Source organism: Vicugna pacos, chromosome 14 (genome assembly GCF_048564905.1).
Source record: "Vicugna pacos chromosome 14, VicPac4, whole genome shotgun sequence".
Classification (NCBI taxonomy): Eukaryota; Metazoa; Chordata; class Mammalia; order Artiodactyla; family Camelidae; genus Vicugna; species Vicugna pacos.
Window position 1 is genome coordinate 64,483,528 of NC_133000.1, and position 24,365 is coordinate 64,507,892.

At 41.6% G+C, this 24,365-nt stretch overlaps 1 protein-coding gene and 1 long non-coding RNA gene across 6 annotated transcripts in view; one reads left to right on the forward strand and one right to left on the reverse strand.

Moving 5' to 3' along the window:
• Positions 1-24,365, forward strand: part of CLYBL (citramalyl-CoA lyase) — a 206,800-nt gene that overhangs the window by 83,535 nt on the left and 98,900 nt on the right. The window lies entirely within an intron of this gene.
• Positions 1,830-9,706, reverse strand: LOC140701170 (uncharacterized). 3 transcript variants are annotated; one of them, XR_012080086.1, is made up of 5 exons: positions 9,642-9,706; positions 7,855-7,952; positions 5,558-5,665; positions 3,142-3,537; positions 1,830-2,111 (listed from the first exon to the last, which is right to left on the reverse strand). It is a non-coding gene; the product is annotated as an uncharacterized lncRNA (long non-coding RNA). The 3 variants fall into 3 exon arrangements; XR_012080087.1 differs by lacking the exon at positions 7,855-7,952 and having other exon boundaries at positions 9,642-9,696; XR_012080088.1 differs by lacking the exons at positions 5,558-5,665; positions 7,855-7,952; positions 9,642-9,706 and adding an exon at positions 4,076-5,491.

Genomic DNA, 24,365 nt, shown 5'->3' on the forward strand with positions numbered 1-24,365 from the left:
CTCAAAGCACCTCTTAAAAACTTAATCACAAATTTATTGTATTTTATTTGCTATTTTTGGAAAGGCGTACAATTTACTTTATTACAAATGCAAAGTCCACTAGGTGTCCATGCATTTAAGTGCCATTGAAAAGTTAGATTTGAGTTCTGATGGACCGGAACGGCTCCCAGGAGAACATTGTTGTGATTGTGTGAATCCCCTCTCCTTTGTGGTTTACTTACTAGATACACTGGGTGGTTCTTAAGACTGCTGCTCTCTGTCCTGTTAATTCAGCCACTGCACATGCGCATGAAGGCAACAGGTTCATAGTCCTGACTTAAGAAGATAGTTTTGGGTATGGGTAGTTAGAATTGCTTCTTTTCCAGTTGAAGCACTTGTTTTTTGTTTTTCATTTGAAAGAGGGGTAGTCGGGTTTATCTTATTGAATTTATATATGAGATATGTTTATGTAAGTAAGGCAAGATTTCAGAACGAATTCTAAAGTATGTTTCATGATAATTACTGCTATCCTGCTATGAGTTTAATAGCCAATCATAGGAGTTTTAAAAATTGTTACTTTAAAATGAATAAGATGTCAGACTTCTCGTTGATTCTTTTTTGGTACTGTTCCCAGATTAAGAATCCAAAGACAAGCCCGTTCACCCATCAGATAATATTTATGAAACTCCTACTTTATGCCAGGCTCATAGTGTTGTATCACCATTATTAAAATTAATTGGGTTTTAATTTATATTTACAGTGATTATTATAAATATTGGAAACCCCTAAGTATCCTAGTTTTTGATAATCAGCTTTCAGTCTCTGTGAGAGTGAGTGTGTTCTTTTGAAACACGTTTATGAACAGAATACTTAGGCCTGACCATAGTTCTTGGAGTGCTAACTGACATTGCTTGATTGATAGATTTTTCCAGATTTGAAACTGGAGAGAGCCCTGGAGGCAGAATGGTATCATGGAAAGGACACAGGCCGTCACTTACTTTTCCTCACCTGAAAGGGACGAGCTCGGGGACTGGTGTGTGAATTAAGTTCTCTGAATGTAGTAAAGCGGCCAGCACCTGGTTTGTCCAGCATGGAATCCCCTGGGAGTCCCACTCCCTTATTCCTAAGAAATAGGTACCCACAGGGCCTCAAGCGTTTACATTCTAAGTCCCACCATGCACACTCAGGGGCAGGGAAATTATCTGGTCATTACCTCTCTGTGCCACCAAAAAGGGAGCAGGGATGTATATTTAGAATCTCATTCTTGTGGAAAATACGTCAAAGACTTTTTAGACCCAGAGAATACCTGCCTCATTTACTTATTTGAAGAGTAATTGCAGATATTTTGAATATTTCCCTACAGCGGAAATCTTCCAAATGTTGCTTTTTTTCACAAAAGCAGTGTGATGATTGCTGAAAAGAAAGAGGCCACATCCTTAATTTCCTCAACAAAATCAAGCCTGCCACCACCTGCCAAACCTGCTCAAGTTTTTTCCAGAGCTGCAGGTTCTTTTTCAGATAAAAATAGGGGGCAGGCAGGGTAGAAGGTCTTCTCATAAAATTGGAGGATTGTGGTCATCTGGGCACCTTGTCTTCTGAAACCAAGTGGAAGAAAGAATGAACAGAAGCACATTTCAGTCTCCTCCAAATCCCCCTGAGGTCAGATCTAGGATCCAGAAAGTAGCAGGAGGAAGCCACCTACTCTTAGCAGGTGAACTGTTTCCTTTGAAACATAGGCAAGTAAGCGATCTGGGCTTTAAAAACCCCTAGTTCCCTCTCCCACAGCCAGCTGTACAAAGTGCTAGCTGAAGAAAGTTGTCCTTTCCCCTTAGAATAGATCTCACAGAAAATGGTACTTTTTGGTCTTTATTTACAGAGGATGTTAGAATTAATATTACAGAGCCCATTACACTGCTTTTTACTGTGTTTGGTGAGTAGTCCTCAAAATCCATTCAGTATCAATTCAGTCCCTCTTAATACTTAAAACAAGTTTTCTGAAACATCCAAGGCAGTTGTTGCTTCTGCTTTGGAACGCGGACAACTTCCTGCATAATTATGTTCTGGCAGTTCTAGGGCTTGCTGTTTGAGAGCTGCAGAAAGCATAATGGCAGGACCATCCAGTTGTCTTCCTCCTGTAGATTAGGATGAAGGGCAGCATTAAAGGTTCTCTCTCATCATAAGCTCGAAACAAGTAGCACTGGAAAGAACGATTCAGACTGATTTGTCTTGTCTTTTAAACGTGTGTGCCCTAAACAGGGGAGGGTGTTTCTGCGTGCTGTAGTGTGCCTTACACACTGTTGGTGACCAGCAAGTGTACTCAGCTGTTTACATGGAGATAATGTTTATATGACCTTAGCCCAAAGGGCCTCTACTTGATGCTTAAGGAACAGACACAGGCAGCAGTGTGGTAATGCTTGCCTTCAGTGTCTCTCTGAGGCATCGTTTCATCTGGTAAGATGTGTACTTTTGGACACCTAGGTCTGTTCGGGGCTGAATATTTTCAGAGTGTGACGGGCTTTGGAAGAGTACATAAATGGGAGGGGAGGAAAGAGAGGCACAGAAGATGCACCATCACTCCTTCTGTCCCCAGAAGGGACCAGAGGAAGTATGAGTGCCCGCTGGCTCGTTGGTGAGACCCTCAAGAGTCATTGGAAGATTCTTTTTCTCTCTGTCAATTAGCGAAGCATGATTTTCCCCTGTGGATAAAGTTGAGAAAGAGGAGCACCACATCCTGGGCCACTTTCCGCTGGTACTTGAGTATTTCGCATGTGTGACTGTTCTGACTCCCCAGGGCCACCCCCCCCCCATCAGTACCATTACCAGGTCAGCCACCGGCCCGAGGGTGACAGGTGCTTTTGGGCCCCATCTTTCCAAAGGCTTGTCCCTGGACCCATGGGTCTAGAGGTGCACCTGCAGGTGTGCAGGAAACCAGCCTCTCGGTTGGGCAGCCGAGGCCTTACGTTCCTGCCTTAATGGATTCCATTCGACACCTGGGTTCGCCTTTTAAAGTTGGATTAGCAAATGGTGGTGGAACCGATCACCACCAGGGTCTGCGAGGGCATGGGCAGCATGGCAGGCAGGAGGTGCAGAAAATGGGCCTTACTGGGGTCAGCCCTGGCACCAGCCAGGTCTGCACACAAAGCGCTTGGCTACCTTGCTGACCTCTTAGCTGGTGAGGACCCAGGACTGCCACGTGAAGCGCTTCTCCTTTGTTTTCCTCAGGACAGGCCAAGAGGAGGGGCAAGGTGGGTCCCTCTCCGAGTGGAGACAGGGTGAGACTCAGGGACAGGAGGCTGGCCACACAAGGGCCCCAGAGGTCCAGGGAACAACAGAGCAGGCCAAGACAATTCTTCAGGGATGCCAAGGGCAGATGCCACAGTGAGCAGGACCCTGGGAACATGGCTGAGGGGGAGACAGCACAGGACCAGCCTGTGAGAGACAGCTCCCCGGGGCCCCAGAAAGCACTTCCTTAGGAGGGCTTCAAGGGAGAGGCGTTGAGGGTTTTGACATTGTACTTCAGCAGTATAGGTAGGTCGCACTCTGTAAGGAGACATAAACCTGGACAGAAAAGTTATAAGGGTTGGTATAGTCAGAATAAGGCTAGCAAACCTTACTTATAAGCTAAAATGATTTTAATTTCTTGACTTAAATAAAAAGCCTAGCAGCGGAATACATGACTGTCTGGCATGCTTTAAAAAAATGAAGCATGCCTCAAAGCATCAAATCACTGATGATTCCACTGAAAGAACAGAAACATTGCGATTTGCAATGTGGTGGACCATGGAGAAGGCCACGCACTGGTTTCAGAAGTGTGGGAAGGCAGAGGTTGGGGGGTGGGGGGACATTAGCAGGAGAGTTCTGATGGACGGGTCTAATGTAGAGAGTGTGGGAAACCATGGACAGTGGCAATGCTGCATGATGAGGGGAGGGGAACCTAGAAATCTCCTGGTAAAAAGAAGGCCTGTGCTGTCACTTTGGACTTCTTTGTTTTCTAGTTAAGAAGTAAACTGAATAACAAACTCCACACCAAAATGGCTTCACATTGCTGGAGCATTTCAGGACCTGTACTTCAGACTTTAGTAGAACTGTCACTTACTTGCTTCTCCATTGGAGGCTTAAGGGGATGACATCATCAAACACCGGAAGTGTCGGTATACTTGCATGAATAGTATGGGCAGCTTTGGATTTTTGCAGTATATTCTGCTGGGGCCTTGTTTTTGTTGAGGGTATATTTTTGGGTATTTCTTTTTCTTTTTCTTTTTCCTCTTTTTTGGATGTAGTGTATTATGTAAAGACTCTTGAATCTTTCAGACAAAATGTTTTAAGGATTTCAGTATTGTATGGCAGCGTTTTAAAGAGGTTTTTTTCTTTCTTTGCTTTTCAGAGAGAAATCAGTTTCCTCTGTATCTTGAGCTGTATCCAAAGGAGGACTATGATAATGAGTCACTGTTTTGTAATTTTGCTATTTTAAGTGACTTTTAAATAAAACCTGTACCCCAGTTCTTGATCTCTGAGAGCATGACCATAAACTAGGTGCTGTAAATATCTTGAGAGCTTAAAAATAGAGCTAAAACATGAAAACACAGTATGTAGTAAAAGAGGCATTTATTGCCTTTCAGTTTCTGCAGGACAACTTTATACTTCACTCAAAGATACTTAAAAATATGTTGGCTTCCTGAGAAATTTCCTGATTGTGTCGCTGTGTTCATTTTCATGATTAACAGAGGACACTGGTTAGTAAGCAGTGTAATTCTACTTGCTCTTCTAATTTTTAAAAATTCTTTACAAATAATTATTATCACTATTTTATATTTAATTAGCATCTGTTATGTGCCAGGCATACATAGAGCCGGGGTCAGCAAAAAGAGTGCTTCCTAAAATCATAGTTCATAAAATCAGTTCTTCTTCTCTATTTCCCCCTCTCAAATATTACCTCCTGTTCTGCCTTATCATTGTGACCAGTAATTTAGATTGATTTTTTAGATCTTAGAGTCCCAGTGATGTCCTGTGCAGTAGGGATGGTTAGAGAGGAGAAAATCTTAAGAAATTTTCATCACTGGGGAGTTGACTATATCAGGAAAATTAACAGACTTGTTCGTGTAGACAAGGAGGGCTGCTCAAGCTGAACTGAATGAACCCTGCTGTAATTTGAACGCTTGAAACCCTTTCTACTTTATGATCAAAATTACTGCCTTAACTTCCTCCTTCTCCTCATTTGCCTATTTCCCTTGCTTTTTATCTTGTGCACAACCAGTGTACAGCATGGTGGTGTTTAACTACTTCCTGAAGGCATTGTTAGTCATCAGGAGCCCTCGTTCCTTACAGATGTAGATAAATGGGTGTTCAGCCCATCAACTGCAAGTTGGACTAATTTGGAAAATACGGTTCCTCTCCTCAAAAGAAACAGCTCATGCTCCTTTGGACACTTTTATAAGACAGCTGTGTGCACTTCCCTGCTCATTCTGAACAGCTGGAATCAGTGTATCTGGCTAGATGCTACAACTGGAATTTAACTCTCAATGGCGAGGCCGTTGCACCTAGGATGTCTGTCCCCCAGAAAGGTGGGGAAAAGCTGTACCAGTTCCGTCTCCCTTCGAGCTTTTGGTATGCTTTTGACTTTTCTTCCTCATGATTGTTCCTGAGTAGAGTGTAATCCCGAATCTCTCACCCGGTGTTGTCTCATCATCTTAAAGGAAAGAAGAAAACGATGAGGAATATTTGAATGTGCCTGACTTTTATTTTGTTCAGACCCACACTGAATGAGACAAAGAGGTTAAAATATTTTCTTATTCCATCGGAGTAAGCATAAAAACCTACAATCTTTTTATCTTTTAAAAGAAAAATAACCTCCTCTGTGGATTTCTGGTTCGTTTGTTCCACCCTGCTCTGCCTTTTTTTAGTCAAATACTGTCTGGACTTTTGGGAGCCAATTTCCTCCCTCCTCCCTCCCTCCCCTCCCCCACCCCTACTCTGTGGTCGCGAAAAGAGCAGGGAGCCCGTAGGAGACTGACTTTCTGGGTTTTGTATTTAAAAGGAGGATGAAATGCCAGATATACTTAGAAACACAAAACTGAGCTGTTAAAAGAAATTTATTGGTGTCACGATAAGAGGAATAAGCCAAATTGAGGGTTTTTTTTTAAATGCCGCAAGTAGAGGAGAATATACTGTTGCCTTTTGTGATTTACACCAAACTGACTTTTCATTACTTCAGCACAAACCAGTAGATGTGGCAGTGACTTCAAGCTTCCCAAATTAACAAGTGATATTAAAAAAAAAAAAAAGAGAGAGAGAATGAAAAAGAATCCCATAGGAAGGGAGCCAGGAGCCCTGGAAGCTTCCTACTTGGTGATGTCACTCACTAAGAACCAGGACTGGTGGGTGCACCGGCCTGCGATTCAAAGCTGGGTACTACTCTGTAACTTGGGTCCTGCATCTGTGAAACTTGGTCTCCAGGGTAAATGAGTTTGTCTATGGCTAAACCCTTTGAGAAGTATTCTAAACCAGGGTCCATGGACCGAATCCTGCCTGCCGCCTATTTTTGTATAGCTCTCAAACTGAGAATGTTTTTTCCAGAGGAATGATTTGAGGATGGGGAACATTACCTTTGAACTCTAATTAAGCAAAATGCTATTCCCTCCAAAAGGAGTGTCATTCTTCTCATGAGTAGAACTGTATTACCAAAAAAGTGTACTCAATTTAATTTTGAGTTTTGTTACTACAAAATGTGTGGAAATTTCCATTCCCTCTTATTATACAAGTTCCTATATAATATCCTTGAGTTTGTCTCTCAGCTCACAAGTCTGCAATATTTACTGTCTGGCCCCTGTAGATAAAGTTTACTGAGCCCTGTTGTAAACTGTCACGTAGAAAAAATTTTGAAGAGAAAAAAAGGCATTTTCACTGTCATTCTTTGCCTGAATCACTGTTTTTTTTTTTTTAGAGTGAAGCCAATGTGGATATGAGTTAATATTCTTCGGCTTGTGTAATGTCCTGTAAAAACTGTTATCAATTGTGAAATATGGCATAATACTATCAGCTGCTTCCTGTGTGAAAATGTATGATTACAGAATAAAATAAACCTGTGTTTCCCTATATAAAATAGGTGGCAATAATAGTACCTATTTCATAGGAGTTTTGAAAGGATTTAGTGAGATAATACAAAGGACTCAATAGATGTTTAAAAAAACAACAACAACAAAGTCTACCATTGAGGACTTAAATTTGTTTGCCTTAGTATGTATGAGTCCTGGTAGTTTTCATTTTAACACTTTGTATCTGTGTATAGACAAGTGCACTACCCCTTGTGTACTGGAGGTCCCCAAATAATGCTCTTGTAAGCATCAGATAATGCAAAATATAATCTGATTGTATATCCTTTCAACACGATTCTGATTTTAAAGGAACACTCTATCTGTTTAAGAAGAATTATTATTTAAGTCCTTATACATTTCTAAGATGATTTTTAAAGTACAAATAAATCTTACTGGAGAGTGAAAAAGGGAGTTTTTTAGGTCAGAATATTTTAGGATGTTGAGTGTCACTGTTTTGATCACCATCTGTGACGGAGTACAGAATTGGAGGAAAAAGGACACTGTCTTGGTATTTCCAATAGTTGGTGTTTATACCTGGAGGTCCCCTACATGGAAGAAGGCAAGAGGTAAGAATAGAGGTGGGCATGGCATTTGCAAAGAAAGAAAATCACTGGTAAGGAGATGAACTCAGTCTTTCTCATTATGCTGTCCTCAATGGACTTTTTGCCTCTGGAGTTTGTCCTCCCACCTCCAGGGCCCCATCTCTTGTCACCACCTTTGAGAAGCCTTCTCAGAACCTCTCCTCCCACTGTTTTCCAACCAGTGTTAGAATTTGCCCTCTTACCTTAGAGACCCTGGGCTCCCTAGCTAGACCTCAGCTTCCTGCAGGCCGATGCTCTCCTGCCCATTTGGATATCCTGGCCTGGCTTAGGTGTCCAGTATCTATTTGTTGAATCAATGAAACAGTGAATAAAAATTTATCTAACATTAAAATAAAATGAATGGCAAAATCCTTTTGATTTTTGTCTCTTCTCAGATGTAGTGTGCATAGATAATCATGAAACGTTATTGTAGAGCTGATGACAAATTCACAGATGAGTCAGAATGTATACATAGCTTATCCAGGCATTAAGTTCTGAAGACTTGGAGGGTATTAGAGAGGAAACATAAATCCAATGTCTTTATTTTCTGTGGTGCCAACCTTTAGCATGGAAGTGGGCTCCCAGTCCCCTTGGTAGGTTTGTTTCCCAGGTGTGACAGAGTGCCTGCCACCATCCGTCTTTGTGGGTGTGTGAACAGCATGCCCTAGGCGACACTGTTCCAGACCCACGTGTCTAGGTCACGGAGGTCAGGGAAGACGAAGTTGGATGTCTTATCCTTAATGGTAGTAGATGTTATTGATCGGACTTTCTGTATGTGAGGCATTTTATCAGGTGTGTTATGTGCATCGTTTCATTAGACTTCTCACAACAGTCCTATTATATCCGATTCATAATATGAATCTGAGATTGAGAAGTTAAGTAACACACTTTAAGGGGTCACCAGATCCAGGTCTGCTCTGAGTTCAACAAAAACTGAACTCACAGAGTTAGGAATTGTGTCCTGGTCACCACACGCCCTTGTTCTTCTCTAAACTCATTGTGGAGTCATCGCACATTCACGGATATGGCTAGGCTGCTAGCTGAAAGAGACGAGTGAGGCAAATTGCAAAACAAGGAGGACGTCCAGCTTTTAGAAAGTGCTAGTTCCTGTGTACCTCAGTTCCTTTTAGCCTTTTTTGGTGGCTTATGTGGAATCACATGCAAGTTAAATCCATTGAGTACCACGTGCTGGAAGTTCCAGGCAATGAGAAATGAGCTTCATGGTAATTAAGAATGAAGTTAAGGAAGAAAATTTTATTGTTAATCAAGGGCTTAATTGCCTCTGGGACATTTTAAATAAATGCCATGCCATACTTAAGCAGCGATGTTCCGTAAGTGAGATGCAAAAATTCTTTAATTAAACCATTGCGGGTATTCCCTGATTGAAATATCTGCCTTTATCTTCATAGTTAATCCTTCATGATTCATGTAACAACTCAATCAAGGACTGAGTAAATTAAGGGCTCCTTGAAAGAACAAATCAATTATATAAAAATTGATTGAAATTATTTCTGGAGCAATCTTCATTGTACGTATTTGTATTGATCACAGCCTATTTTTGATGCATTTTCTGTTTATTGGTCTTGTAGAATAAGCTGTTTTTCGGCCTGCAGGGGATACTTTATGGCTTTAGTATGGTTTAGGGCAGACAGTCATTAGAAGAATTTGTCTGAGAAAAGGAACAAATGTAAGGGTTTCTCGGCCATTGAGAAACTCAGTGATGATGACTTGGATGGTTCCTACAATTTAACCAGGAAGGCAGTTGGTAAGCAAGTTGGTCAACACACGTGAGTGTGGCCCCATGCCAGGCCTTGCTGAATGCTGATCAGCTTGTATCAGTGCCCACAAGCCAAAGGGCCAAGTTCTTATTGCCAACTCAACAGACCCAGAGATTCACACCCACAGAGCCAGATTCAGAAACAGGCTAAGGGGATTTGCTATCTCTATCATCATACATAGGAAAAACAAAAACAAAATAATAAAAACTTACGGTTTCCAAAAGTTCTGACTTACGAGATTGTTCACTTTGGCAGGAGCACCTGACACAGAGCTCAGTAAATTTTTTAAATGCAGGAGTGGTTTGTTTTGCTAAGCTACCACTGTGACTTCATTTAATTCTTAAAAAGAGAAAAGTTGCCAAAATATTAAAACATACAGTCATTTCTATTTTTAAAATTTTATTTAGATTGGGTAATCAGCAGATAATTTAAATAAGTCATCAAATAATGGTGTTCTGTAGAATGGTTGCATACTGAAATTTTTATACCTTCTATTTTTCAGGGCTCTTGATATAATACAACTGAGCCTTTGAAAAGTGGTTTCATTTTCAAATAAACACACTTACAGGTGCACTGTGTGAACTGCATACTTGAAAAAAGGAAATGAGGGGAGGAAAGAAAAATATTTGAAGTCATATTTTCATAAAGGCTCTGTGGTGTTCAACATGTGTTGGCCAAATCAGGCCAGGCTCAAAATGACAGATCAGGTTTTGCCTCCTATCTGGGGCTGCGCCCTCCCCCCAGCTGGTGTGTCCCCGGAAGGGCCTCTCCTCCTCCAGAATCCCTGCTCTGGGCATATAAGAAAGCCTGTGTGGTGCCCACCAGCTGCAGAAGGGCCCCTGTGATGGGTTAGATGGGAAATCACACTCAATTCTTTGGCAGTGTCTGGAAACCTAGCATTGTGATGTCACTGTGAGAATAGAAATCCCTTTAGAATTCTGCATGATGATTCAGAGCAATTAATTCTGTTCTAATTTTCATGCCCCGGGAAGAACTCTATTTATATAAACTTGGTCGGAGACAAGCGTATCTGCATGTAGTCTGTGAAGAAAGGAAAATGAGCCATGTACTCCAGAGCAAAACTAAATGCCTTGCTCTTCAGCCTGTTTCCAGATGATTAAAGTTTATGTAAAGAAATGCTGGTGAGCCCAGGAAAAGGAACTGATATCTTAGCATTCTTTTGTATTAATTTTTGTTTAGATTCTTTAATGTCATATAAATATATTCATGAAATCACTTTCTCTGACTCTACTACGTTTGCCTTTGGGAGCTCAGTGGTAAATACACAACTGGCATGAATCCCGAGAGGCTCCAGGTTCTCATGAGAAGTTGGCCCCTGCCCTTTTTTTTTTTTGCAAGCCTAGGATGCCTGTGAACATGTTCCCTTAAGCCCCAATCACTCCCTGATTGAGTTCAGAGGGTTTCAAGTCATCTCAAGAAAATCCCCATCTGAACACCATGTTGCAGGGCTGGTATTGGCAGTTTTTGTGGCCACGTGGGCTCTGTTTGATCCTTCCCCCTCGGCGTCTGTCTTGTAGGTTCTATATTCTGGACTTGCCTTAGTTCATATGCTCCCAGAGAAGGTATCAAGAGCAACTTGATGCCCATATTGTAACTTAACGAGCTGGAAAGTCCTGAGGTATAGATGCTACACCTCTCAGACTGAGATTTTTGATTCAGAGACAGGTTGCCTGTAGACAACTTCCCAGAGGCTCTGACTACTTGAGACACAGATTGTAATCACAGTAATTAGCGCTGAATTTTCAAGTCCTGCTCTCCAGCTTGACCTGGCAGCATTTAGCCAGCATGCACACAGCTGGATCAATGGCAGGAATCGAAGGGCCCAGTTGTAGGGCTGCTCCCGGCAGCCTGTGGTGGGCACCATCCCTGAGGAATTCCAGGGGAGCATCAGGGACCAGGGAGCAGTGAGGAGACCTGGGGTTCAAGAGGGAAGAAATATGATATTGATAAGCACCTGTCAGTGGGAATTGTTACAGGGGACAGATCACAGTACAGACTTTTGTCTAAATTCATTACTGATGATTTGTTTTTTCTCCCTCTTCCTTAATGTAGCTTTGGGTGTTCCTAAAATGTCCCTTGTTAAAAGTTTACACTTCTTTTCCCTAAGATTAAGTACTTGCCTATCTTAATCCAAAGGCTAGTGAAAAAAAAAAACCACTAAAAAAGTAAAAAAATATAGGACATGAAACAGATACTTTGGTGGATCAAAAATAAAGGTGGTTTTTTTTTCTTTAGCCTGACACCTGGCCTTCAGGCGGGGCAGCACGGTTGTGGCCAGGCAGCCCTGGTGCCTGATGGTGAAGTAAATTACCTGGGAGTCTGGCAGCAGCGGTGGTGGGGAGACGGGAAACCAAGCTCAGGTAAACCGCAGGGCACTTCTGTCACTCACTTGCTTTCCCATGGAGCGTGTGGCCTCACCAGGGCAGCTAGAGGATAAGGGTGATAAGAATACGGGTGGGATGTCAGACTCTCTGCCCCCACCCGTTGAGGGTAATGATTTTGAACAGATGCTTGAAGACTGAGCACTGAATAATAATAAATAGGTTTAAATTTACAGGAAATACTTAACTCATGACACAAAACCACTTGAGCATATATAGTATCTCTAACACGATGGTCAGTATAGTTGAAGAAGCATGGGCGGCAGATTTTTTTAAATGGCATCTTTTTTTAAAAGTTGGTTCTACTAAAGAAGGAAGCAGGATTGGTTCCATTCTGCCCTTTTGCGTCAGGAGTTCAAATAAGGTTAAACTTGGAGGGAGTGCTTTTGCATTTTTCAACTGTAGGCTTTTGCACTCAAATTGGTAGAATATTTCTGTGGAAAATGGGGTCAATTCTGTGTTTAAATGAACTGTTGTTGGATCTCTCACTTGACAATCATTCTGTGATTTGAATGTTAAGGCCTATGACGCTCACACTCTCACACATACTAGTGTTTAGGCCACAATTGCATTTGCCTCTAAGTTGTACTTTGCAAAGTATGTATCGATGCTGCTGTGAAATACTGTGTCCTAGTGATGTGGAGTGGAGTATTTCTACTCATCTGCTTCCAGAATGCACATTATCCTGGAAGTAACCTGATGTCTTTCATGAAAAGTTCCTTAATAGCCACTAGCTCATTCAGGCACACGCTTAAACATTTTTTCCTGAAATTCTTTCATAAATCAACAGGAAGCCTTCTTTCCCGTTTTTATTATAAAGGGAGAAATGATGATAAAACCTAAACACACATTGTTATTTTAACATCTAGTCTTACATCTGTTAAGGAGTTGTGTTTTTACTTAAAAATATTTTAGCCAAGAATCAAAACCAGAGAATTACGCGTTTTCCAATCTTCTGTCCGTGATGGCTCTTTGTTAAAAAGCACACAGCAGAAAACACTGTTAAACTCCTGTTGGCTTAAAAAGCCATGCATGAAGCCTTAAAAGCCTCAGCACTTAATTTTTTTTAATGGCTTAAGTAAATTGCTTGAAATATCTGTGCCAAACTTTTAAAAAGTACTTCTCACATCTTGCTTTTATAAGTAACTGTGGAATTAGACATACCATAAATTTGCTTTGTATTTTCTTAATGAGTTTGAAATTTCAGACAGCCTCTATCAGTTATAATGTCGATCGTATAAGGCTATTTCATTTCGGGTTGAAGAGACCCAGCCAACATTATGACTTTTTTTTTTCCTTAACTGCAAAAGTTGGATTGGAACAGGGACTGTTGAATTTGGAAAACGTCAGTTGTTTTGTTTTGTCTTCTTCCTTTTTTCCTGTTTATTTCACTTTGTGGTCGAGAATTGTTTTTTCCCCTTCAGACTTTTGCTCTCCCTCATCTTTTGCTTTACAGTTTGCGCTAGGAAAGGGTGGTGGGCTTTTTGTCTTTGGGTGGCTTTTTTTTTTTTTTTGGCATATTCCTCTCTTTCCTCCATGTATTGTTGCTGACCAAATTTAAGACAGTACAGTGTTTAGGATCCCTGCAGGGCCATTTGAAGTATTTGGACCCGTAAAGGGCCCTAAGCAGTAACTACCTGAATTGCTTTTAATTACACAATATAGCTGCATCATTTTACTTCAGGTTCTTTTTGATTGATGCTGCAAGGCAATTGTAACCGCGGATGATGGGATTAAGTGCCTCTTGAAGTGACTTTAGCTTCTTGTGGGAACAAAGGGAAAGAGGAGAACACTTAGTCCCTTTTTGCCTGAGCTGCCTTTTTCTTCGCTTGCGTATAAAGAAATACAATTAACAAACATTATCCCCAGAGGTAAATTGAAATGTACATGCAGACGAGAACCGCTCTTGACTGCAATTAGACATATATGATCCGAGGTATTCTGACCATTCATTAGTGCTAATTGTTTGAGAAACAAACCCAGAATAAATGATTAAAATGTAGGCGCCATAACTGGGATTATTAGCATGTGTGATAAAATGTGCGCTCTGCAGCTGTACCAATAAAACGCTTTGGAAAGTGGTTCTGATTAGACAAATGCTTGGTTTGGCTCTGTGGTGAGCTCTTGGTGTTTGCTCAAGACCTGGTGGTGTTTATAACAAACAACTTATATCTTTCTTTCTTAATTAGTGGGAATTACTATGTAAATGTTGGTATTTTGTAATTTAATATCCTATGGTTTTCCCTGCCTTTGCGTTGTTATTGCAGTGTGCTGGTCTTGCTGGGAATGGGATAAACTGAGTTTTTAGGTTTTGCTTCTTTGCTTTGTTTTCTTAAAATGCTGGATGCAATGGAGAACTACTACAAAGTTTGCTCTCTTATTTAGTTTTTGAACCAAAATAAATTTTGTATTTGAAACTTGTACTAAAGTCACAGAGACCTGGCAAGGGTAACCCAGTCAAACATAAACTAGCTGGTTTGCCCCATATGGACAGTCAGCATACTGCCGCATCCTCCAGCCTAACCCTAGCTAAGTGAGCAGAACTAGGAGGGACAGAAGTGACCATCGGGGTAAGGACCGATTTAGAGAGATGGATGGCAATTGAATTCCCCCTGGAGATGCATCAAGGAGTTTGGGATTAGCAGAGAAATGTGAGCTCAGCTAAATGTGGAGTCAGCGAGAGATTTGGGAGGCATAAATGGGAATGAAAAGAAAGGAGACGTGAGATGGAATAATGAAACCAGGGTGCCAGAGAGCACTTGGGAAGTGTGCCATGCAGGCAGAAGCTGAACTCCAACGTCAGTCTATTTAAGAGTGGTTGTTTCCAGCCTCCTAACTTGCAGCTTGGAGTTCCTCTGTCCCCTGCTTGCATTTCTGAAACCAGAGTCAGAGGAAGAACCTTTTGGAGACTGTCCATATGATGCCATGATAACCTGTAACAAATTTTTGATCTCGAGTGGTCTGTCCTTGTCACACAAGAGATTTCTGAGCCACCTACTCTTAGTATATCATTTGTACATTCCAAAGGAAGACAAATATTAGTGTTACTCTAGGTAGAATATAATATTAGATAAGCTTTTAAAATTAGTTAATGCATTCGAAAGACAAATACAAAAGATTGGGTATCTTGGTCTCTGGATAACCTATTCCATCACTCTTTCCATGATCAAAGAAAACCTTGAATCAAGTCACAGATAAGCTATAGCATAGATTATTATGGACATACAGCTTGTAGAAAGGATTCACCTCTTAGTTTTTAATTTAATTTCCTTTGTATGTACAATAAAAGTGTTACTGTCTGAGTTTGACCAATTCATTCCACAGGAAACTAAGTAACAATACATATTCAAAAAGAGAGGATTTAGAGGGAACTAAAAATAAAAGGAAAAGAAGCAGTTTTGCACTTTGAACTGGTGCATTGCTAAGTGTGGCACTGAATTAAGAAAAAAATCTTCAGCTCCCCTAAAATTAGATGAAGTTCTAGGAAGTCTTGCCTTAAATATTTAAAGGAGCTAATGCCTGTAGCACATTTAAACATACTTTAAAAAAAAAAACTATGTTAGAAAAAGCCTTCATAATCACATCCATATGTTTAGTTTTAATTTTCATCACACTTAGCTCTGAATAATTAAGAAGGAAAAAAACAATCTTAGTCTTATTGTGGGTCCCACACAATCAAAGCCACACACACGTGATTTGTGATCACAGCTTGTATTCACAGCTTTCGTGTGTGTGGTGTGGGTCTGGCAATTAGACTCAGACTGTGTTTTTCCTAAAAATTATTTACTCAAGAGAGAGCAATATTAAATTTTCCCCCAAATCTACAAATCAGGATAATCAAAGGACTATAGCTAACAAAATATCAAAATTCAAAGCTATGTAACATTTTGGCCTCATTTAATTGAGATTGGCACTTGAAAGGAATTTTTGAGAGAATCTAGGAAGAAAACAGAGATTCCATTAACCCAGATAATTTTCATGACAGCTACCAAAAAAAAAAAATTAGGATGTGGAGAGAACTATTTTCTCAAAATTGCAGATCCATTTTATGGAGAAAAAAAAATTCTCCCATGATTACTTTCATATCAAAGAACTCGGTCATGGGGGAGATGCATAATTTGACACATTTAGCAGCCTTTGAGCTTTTGAAGGACTCTGTAAAAGAATCCATGGTTACTTCTGTCAGGTTGACAGTCTTCTTTCGTGACCTTTAAAAAAAAGTTAAGGAGAAATTGATCTTTCTATTTTATATTTGCTCAATTACTTTTAAAAAGAACCTTTAAAGTCACTCCCAAGCCAGAAAATAATCATCTTAGCTTTAAATTTATTATTTTTTGAGATAGGGTAAGCCAGCACTAATGGAATCTCTAAATGGAGAAGTTTTGTGAATGATGTTTTTTGTGAAATTTTCTGGTGGTCCTATGGTAATAATATTTCCTATACTCTCCACAGACTGTTTTAATACATTAACTACTAAGTATTGTCGTTTCTGCAACTCGTTTTAGAATCAGATCTTCTTAGGCAGGAATGCCAACAAGGAACAGTCTAAATAGAAGGCTCTGCTCTGGATGTTTGGCTTTGGCCAGGAGTGGAACAGGTACACTCTTTATTCCATACACTGAGTTTCACGATCCAGAACCCCAAATCGTCTCTGCAGAGGCAAAGGAAAGTTGGCTGGCATGTCCTTTAGGTTTGAACTGCAATTAACCAAAAGTGCCCACGTCTGTGCTTGGTGGGTGCTCCCTCTCTCACTGGGAAATCCATCTATCAGATCGCTATGGGTAGAGGGTCCTGAGCACCATTCCTGGACCAAGTTCTCAGCGACATCAACAGTTAACTATTAATGAACAACATCCTTGGACTTCTTTGTGTTTCCAGGAGCCCCAGGTTGAAGCAGCCCAGAAACAGAAGAGATGCTAATCGCATTGTGTTATTAAACGTGTTCAGTGAAGGAGTGCAGGTTTCCCTCTTGACCTCAGTGTCACTCCAGGGGAGAAAAATCCCTCCAGTTTTCTGTTCAGATAAAACCTCTGCTCCTCCTCTTCTTACCAACAGTAGAGCAAGAAAGTAGGATTATGGTGAATGCCCACTAACAGGCACATGCTCTGTTGTCATCCACTCTTCAACAGGCATCAAGGAGCTTTGCAGCACAGCAAAGCCCCGCTCCTCTCCTCTTTGCTCCTCCCATCCCCCACTCTCCCTCTGGGCCCTCATCTCCGCCCTTCTTCCCTCCCACTTCTTTTGCCCCTACTTCCCTCCGGGCCCATCCTTTCTCCTCCCTCCTCTCCTTTTCCTCATTCTCTTCCTCTCCTTCACCCTCCTTATCGTCCACTGGGCTGACTCAGGCTCAGTTTGCATCGAACTCTTCTTCATTTGCCTTTTGGAAAAATGACAGCATTGCCCTAAGAGGCGCTACCGAGCACCCAAGTGCCTCGGGGTGAGTGGCCCCGCTGCCACATATGTGTATAAGGACTGATCCATTTGGGATATAAACCCATAAACATGAATCTCTGTTTCCATGGAAAAGTTGCCCTCTTCTTTGGGGCCCATCAATGATCACCCAGTTGTATGGGGTTTGCCTTGTTCCTGGGACTTACCGCACCTGTACACCCACCCGGAGAACTACAGTCCTGTGGCTGAGCAAGCGGATTCAGTGACCAGCAAGGGTCTGCTAGGCGCAGAGCGTTTTGCCCACATTTGCTCAGTCCATGGCGCAGGAACCATCTTGTGGTGGACTCAGTGTTTGTTGAATGCATGATTGAAACTGAATTTGATGTGTACATTTGTATTTATGAACTGATGGCTTAGAGAGGACAAGTGAAGCAGATTTGTTACGTTTAATTTTTTTTTACTGTGGTAAAATATATGTAACACACAGTTTACCATTTTAAAGTGTACCATTCTGTGTCTTTAAGTGCATTCTCATTGTTGTGCAACTGTCACCACCATCAGTCTCCAAAACTTTTTCATCTTCCCGAACTGAAACTCTGCCCATTAATCAATAACTCCTTTCCCTTCCCCCTCAGCATTCTGCTTCCTATCTCTATGAGTTGACTGCTTCAGGTATCTCACAGAACTGGAATCACACAATATTTGTCCTTGTGTGTCTGGCTTATTTCACTTAGCATAATGAGTGACTTCAGTTTTTTTATATAGGTATTTGTTTGCTTTCTTACACTGTGTGAAAAAAGACTTCCATCACTGGGGTCATTTGCTTTGCCCTTTGGAATTCTGTTGGCCTGAGGAGGAAGAGTGAAGCATTGAAACAGGGTGACACAAATTTTACCAAACTGGGCAAAAATAAGGGTTCTGCTTTTTTCTCTATTTCTGCTAAATCTGTCCCTTATTCGACACTCACCTCTTTTCCTGGGGTTTCCATAGCAAGGATAGACCAGGAGGGAAGTTCCTCACCAGCATCCCTCCTTATACATGACACCCCACAAAGGCTGAAAGGCCCACCCACAGCCCATGGGTCTCCCCATCCTATGCCCCGAATCCTTCCTTAGACATGAACCCCCAGTGGACCACAAACTGCTGTCCTGTGTGTGTCTGTTTTGGACACAAAAGGCTATCTCTTCCTTTCAGTACAAAATGGAGCACTTGATTAAGGTGTGATGTAATTGCTTCATGAGAGAGTTTGCCCTGAAAACATCTTATTGGCTTTTCTGAAGCAGGCTACATGCTTGTTTGTATTTGCACCACATGCTAATCTCACGAATGGCCCTGTTCTGCCAGTGGGAGGACAAATAGCTGTTCTTTTGCTCTCGTGCCCATGGAAAGCTTCCCACTTCTCCTTGCCCTGTTGCCGTGGTAACCAAAGCAGAGTTCTTCAAAATAGGGTGGAATCTCTCTGGGCAGCTGGGAACTTAGCAAAGTGAGAACATACATCGGCCTCAGTTTTTACAGGTGCCGGTATAAATACCTTGTTATTAATGGTCATAAGTGTGGCTGAAATTTGTAGGTGAGTTTTACTTTCGTTTGGTGGGGTAGGAAAGGGTCAACGAGTGGGCTCTTACCTTCACTCTAGTCCCACAGATACTCTCATGAGCATCAGAATTGTCATATAAGGTCAGACCATGAGCCTCACAACATAGAACTCAGTTTTCCCCAGTATATATAATTGCAGTATATAGAGTAGGCAGTGACAGAGCATAGTTATGCTCCTCCGACCTCCTCAAAGGATCGAAGATACAGCCCCAAATAGAGGAATCCTTTAAGAATTAGGATTTGTGCATGCTTTTCTGTAAGAAACTTTTATTTTCAACCTTTATCAGCTCTTAGGGTCAAAAGAACTTAAAGAGTCATATCATTTCTGTGTGGTATCCTAGATGGAAATTCACTGATGTATTATTTCAAAATGATGCTTTATTTGTTTTCTGATTATTTCTTATGTTTATGAACAAATGGGAATTTACCAAAATGTATCAGAGTTTGTGGAGGCAGTTTCTAAAGGGCAGAGGCACACAAAAGATGATTCTTTTTTTCTGGTTCAGAAACACCCCTGTAGTGGTAACTGGACCTGAATACAGCATAAAATATTTTAAAATAATGTTTAAGTGGAAATGGAAAGCAGTATGGTGTTTCCTCAGAAAATTAAATATAGAATTACCAGCAATTCTACTTCTGGGGATATACCCTAAAGAATTGAAAGCAGGGTCTTGAAGAGATATTTATTTATAGCAGCATTATTCACGACAGTCAAAAGGTGGAAATAACCCAAGTGTCCATCCATTTGTTTATGAATAGATAAACAAAATGTAGTGTATACATACAGTGGAGTATTACTCAACCTTAAAAAGGAAGGCAATTCTGACATACATTACAACATGGATGAATCTTTTAGACATTATGCTATGTGAAATAAGCCAGTCACAAAAGGACAAATACTGTATGATTTCACTTACATGAGGTACCTAGAGTTGTCAAATTCATGGAGATGGAAAGTAGAATAGTGGTTTCCAGGGGCTGGGAGGAGAGGGAATGGGAGATTGTTGTTTAATGGGCTCATGGTTTGGGAAGATGAAAAGTTCTATCATTTTACACCTCTGCTGGTCAAATGTTATTTTTTTATTGTGGTAAAATGCACAATAAAATACACATAAAATTTATCATTTTAACCACTTGGAAGCATACAGTTCAGTAGCATTTAGTGTATTCCCTTTGTTATGTAACCATCACCACCATCCATCTCCAGAATGTTTTATCTTCCCAAGCTGTGAGCCATACCCCTCACTGCAGAAGTCAGTCCCTAAAGAGGAGGAGGCCAGGCAGAATCTTCCCCAGTTTCCTCACTCGTGCTCTGCCCCACCAAGCTTCTCTCAGCATCTGAAGGGCTTTGTCCCTGCTGCCGTCAAGGACTTCTTTATTTCATGTTCCCTGTCCTTGCTCACGCTGTCTCCTGGGAGCTCGATGTTTGGACCCAAGCTGTTGGAAATTAGCATACTTACTTCTGTTCACTATGGACTTGATCTTAGAATCTAGTTTGAACTCCAAGCTCAGCAGGGACTTCTTGGTGTTCACCCCCTACCACTCAAAGCCTGAGGGGACAGCTACTGATTCAGTGGGTGGGAATGTGGAGCATCATGGTTTCCAAGCAAGGAGAACTGCCACTCCTCTCAACGTTATCGTTCCCAGTCACTTGATTAGTAGGAAGTTGCATAATTGGTACGAAACTCCCCTGCCTAAATATGGTAGGATTACACACTGGCAACTTTTAAAGTCCGACAACCCCAGATCCTTGCTAGGATCAATACGACGCTTTAGTGGTACTTGCAGACCCTGGTGCAGAGGTTCTCATCCTTGGCTGCACCTTGGAGTCTCCCTGGAAGCTTTAAAGAAACATTGATGCCTGGGACTCACAGCAAGGCTTGGATTTAATTGGGTTGGAGTGTGGCCTGGGTTTTTTTCTTTTTCTAAGTTCCCCAGGTGATTGTAATGTGCAGCCAAAGTAGAGACCTCTGTACTAGCAGCTATCAGCTAAGTAAAGAAACCACTAACTTGGGTTTGAAGTTACACACCAACAGACTCACAGACGTAGAAAACAAACTGATGGCTACCAAAGGCGAAAGGGAAGAGGGGGATAAATTAGGAGTTTGGGATTGGCAGATAGAAACTATACATACAAAATAGATAAACAACTAGGTCCTACTATATAGCATATAACTATATTCAATAGTTTGTAATAACCTATAATGGAAAATAATATGAAAAAAGAATATATATATATGTATAACTGAATCACTATGCTGTGCACCAGAAACTAATACAACACTGTAAATCAACCATACTTCAATTAAAAAAAATCTCTATAATGAATAAATAAAAACTTGCAAGAATGCTTAAAAAAAGAAGTTACAAACCAAATTGTAGATCCTCAAATGGACATGAGATTAGTTGATTATTGCTGCTATTTCAAATATTGTTAGCAGTTTGTCAATTTTATCAGAATGGTTTTTCTTTAAACATGAATTTTTTTCCAAGTTTGCTGCATTTTCAGTTATGATCTTATTACTTTCAAGCATCTACTTGTGTATAATGGTAGTATATGACTCACTTAAAAGAAATTTTTTGTTGGAGCAAAATTTCCTGCATTAGGGTAGTGGCTACACATTGAGATCATCTAGCATCTAGTGCAGTGGTCCTTCAACTTGGCTACACATCTGCGTCAACCAGGAGGCTTTTAGGAGTCCCAGAGCCGAGGCCTTACCCCAGACCAATGACCAAACTTTCTGTAGCTGAGCCGACTTTAAAGCTCCCCAGGTGATTCCACTATGCCCCCAAGTTTGAGTCAGCCTAGAACAGCGTTCTCAGCCGTCCATGAGATAAACATGCCCTGGGGGTTTAATATGCAGCTTCTAATTCAGCGGGACTGGGCTGGGGTCCCCAGACTCTACATTTCTAACAAGTGCCCATGTATGATGGTAGATTGCACTGGGTGGGGTTCAGAATTTGACAATTTTTCAAAGCTCCCCTGGTGATAGTTTTATTGAGTTCTGGGTGGAGAACGCTGGCAGCAGTAAGAACTAGCTATGCCTGCTATGATATAAATGGTTAATGAATGGCATTAGGCGGAGGAGGAAAGGGAGATTACCAAAACAAGGCCAGGATGGGGACCCCCCCCCACCTCCCATCAGAACCTCTCCGGGATGTCTTATCTTAAAAAAAGTCCCTCTGTAGAGAGAACTCACTCACCATGAGGCTACCAGATTTTTTTAACTCATCTTAAGCCCCTATTTTGCATATTGTTTGAATGTATTTACATGTTGACTATCAAGAGGCCTTAACTCCAAATATATAAGATAAAATAAAATAAGTTAGATCTTGCACCTACTGCAGTTGTATTCATATGCAGTAGTCAGTGCTGAACACAACTCAAGTAGGGAACAGATTTTGAAACAGCCAGAGATGGGGGAAGGAGAGGACACACCAGCACTGTGGGAAGAGGGAGGCTTGGGGAGCCATGACAGGCTTCTGCCACCTGCCCAGCGACAGCCCCCTCCGGGACCTCAGAGTCTGCAACGGAACCCAAAGGCCAGACCCCCTCTACACTTTTCTTCTTATTATTCCAATCACTTTCGCTGCCTTTGATCTTTCTTGAAGCTTCATTCTGTACAGGACTTTAGCCTTCCTGAGCTGCTAGCAGGCCATCCTCTGGGTGATCCCCCCGGGCCTTCCTGGCATGCCCTGTTCCTCTTGTGTCGCCTCCCTCCAGTGCTCAGCACAGTGCGGGTCAGGGCCACTGCATGCGGTTGTGCAGGGTGTGTCCTGGTTGGGGCGCCTGCCGAGGCCACACGTGGGGCTGAGCTTCAGCTGGTCTCCAGTCATCAAAGCTGCGCTTCAGGAGCAAGAGGTGCCTCTTTGCCCTTCCACCTGCTGGCAGGCTTGACGGGGCACCTTTTTCTAATTTGCACAGAGGGGCCTGCCAGCTGTGCTGGTGGAGGCCCGGTGCAGGTCACCCAGTGGGTGCGTCCTAAGTGCTCACTGATTGTACGAACGAAAGAACAAAGTGGAGGCAGTGAGGATAAGTAAGAGGCTTCCACAGTCATCTAGGTAAAGGTTAACGAGCCCTAAACTAGGGCATCAAATGTATTTACAGAAAAGAGGAGATAAACATAAAAGAAGCAACAGGCCACACGTTGGGGTAAAGCTCCACAATGGCGTAGGAGAGAGGGAATAAAAATGACCTCCTACCTGTAGTCACCACTAAAATTGGACTCTTGCCCAAGAAAAATATGGACAGTATGGGTTGCAGATCAGTCCTACACACTCACTTCCGGAGAAATGGCTTTGGTTGGGTGACAAGGTAGCAGAAATTGCACACCTCACACGTGCAAGACCCTGTGCTAAGCAACGTGGGGGAGACGTAGGGTCACCTCTCCCTCAGCAAGCTTGTGATCTCACTGAGGGCGTTTGTGTCCAGTAAGGTTCCTAATGCTGGGCTATGCTGAGCAGCTTTGCGCACGGGTGACAGTCAGACAGTCACAGTAGCTGTGCGTGTACACGCTGCCCTGCTGCCTGTGGGGAGCTCCCCCCGTGTGAGGCAGCGGTTATGCTGCTTCTCACCCAAGAGGAAACTGACCTGTCTTGCGTGCTTCTCACTCCACCTTCTGACTGCCATTCACAATATTGCTTTGAACCACGTAAAACTAGCATTTTTATGGGTCAAAATGGTCAAATATCAGCAATGTCATATAGGTGGTTCTTACCCACTATAGTGTGCTGCCATTTGAGGTCGTTTAAATGATTTAATTGGTTTGTTTTAAGCCAGTTAGAAAAGGATTTTTTTAAAGAGTGATGCTCTTTCTGATAAATGTGCGAAATAGGAAAGAAGTGTGCAGAAGCAGAAAAATCTTAATCTCAAATTCTACAGTTCAGTGGCTTCCCTAATAACGCTTTGATGTATTTCTTTTCAGATATTTTTCTCTGCAGTTTTTAGAAAGCTGATATGTTATTGCATATATAATGTTATATCCTCTGTTTAAAAAGAACAATCTTCATACAACATTAACTATTTTATAAACACGGTTTTTAATGAAGGCATAATATTCCATTGACTGTAGGTACCATAATTCATCCTATTGTTGACCTAAAGATTGTTTTCAGTTCTTAATATTATATATATCTAGTTTTATTTCTGATCATTTTCTTAAGATAGAGTCCTGTCTTAATCCTCTTGGGCAGCTATAACAGAATACCATAGATGGGTGGCTTATCAACAACAGAGATTTATTTCTCATGGTTCTGGAGACTGGGGAGTCTGAGATCAATGCCCCGACAGGTGCAGTGTCTGAAGAGAATCTGGTTCATAGATAGCAGTCTTTCCACTATGTCCTCACACGGCAGAAAGGGCTAGGGAACTCTCTGGTGTCTCTTATATAAGGACACTAATCCCATGGATTTTGCCTTCACGACTTAATCACCTCCCAAATGACCCACCTCCAAATACCACCATACTGAAGATCATACTGACATATGAATTGGAGGGGACACAAACATTTTAGTCTATAGCTGTTCTTAAAAGGAATTGGGTCAAAT